Here is a 1,500-nt window from a genome sequence, read left to right on the forward strand (position 1 = left end):
ACAATTTTCGTGAGACAACGGTCTCACGACCGTGAGATAGGCGGTTGCAGTCTGTAACGGAACCAATAAGACAATCCGGCAAAAGTTTCGTGCACCCTGAGAACACGGAGTGATCCACAGACCACCGCCTTCTGCATTTTTCCCACAAGTGTTTTAGCACATTGTTGACAATCAGAGATGCTTTTCAGGCTATTAACGAGTGAAATCTTGGCATCTCCAAGAGCGCCGATCATAAGGACGATTAGTTTAACAGAATATTCCGGGTACAATCATTGCAAATCCCTTATAAGGTCTCTGTACCTCTCTTTCTTTTCATTCTCCTTGGCTATGATGTTTTTTTCAGCTGGTGCCGAAAACTTGATAACGAACATGGTTTGCTTCTCGAAGTCAAGAAGAACACCATGTCTGGCTTCGAGTGTGCAACAGAAACAATTGTCGAGAATATAAAGTTCCAGTATATGCGGCACTTTCCAATTCTCAATAAATGACTCCATTTCCCTAGGAGCATTAAGAGGAGTGATATTAAGGTTAATGCCAAAGAAATAGAATACTACCGAGATGGCAAGCATGTTCATTGGAGATACTTTGTTTCTCGCTGACAGTTCGGAAGCCCAAATCTGCCAGATGAGACGTATCTGCTTCGGAGAGTATCCTTCATAGATGTCACATCCTAAATGCGGCTCTGTAGCCCACCTAGGTATGTATTAATCTCTCTAGTGCAAAGGTGCCGTATAGCGCTTCTATCGACGAACTCAGTGTCTTCAGGGTTTTTTTCGTTTCATGTAAACCTTGGCGCATTTGCCCAGCCTAAATTCCATTCATATTTCCTTAGTGTATCGTTCGACAATCCCTAGAGCCATATATAGTTGATGTTTGTTTTTAGCTCAGATCTTAAGATCATCCATGTAAAATACATGAGTGACCTTGTACTTTTGATTTGCAGGTTTGCCGCAGCAGTACCCCTCGAAATGGCGAAGTGCTAGAGATAGTGGCAATAATGTGAGGCAAAAGAGGAGTGGGCTCATGGTGTCGCCTTGAAAGACAATTCTCTGAAAGGTAAACTTGTTAGTTGTCACATGATTTTTTCCAAATGAGATAGTAAATCTGGTTTTCCAAAGCGCCATCAATCTCTCTATGCACCTCACGATTTGTGGATGAATCTTTAAGCTTTCCAAAAGGCAGATGATAAGTTTATGAGAGGTCGAATTGAAAGCTTTCCGGTAATCAATAGAGGTCATCGATAAGTCACGCTAGTCGGATGCTGCATCTTTGCAGGTACATCTCTCGATGAGCAGGTTCTCCCGACATCCTGCTACGCCTTTCTTTGAGCCGCACTGTTCATACATTTCTTGCCACACAGGCCCCATTGCCCGCACAATCCTATCATTTAGGATAGCTGTGAATATTTTATACAGTGTGTTCAGACAAGTGATTGGCCTGTAATTCTTCGGGTCAGCTAAGTTGTCTATTTTCGGCAGGAGTATTGTGCGCCCTCCCACC

The sequence above is a fragment of the Belonocnema kinseyi genome, chromosome 9 (assembly GCF_010883055.1).
Source record: "Belonocnema kinseyi isolate 2016_QV_RU_SX_M_011 chromosome 9, B_treatae_v1, whole genome shotgun sequence".
Taxonomy (NCBI): domain Eukaryota; kingdom Metazoa; phylum Arthropoda; class Insecta; order Hymenoptera; family Cynipidae; genus Belonocnema; species Belonocnema kinseyi.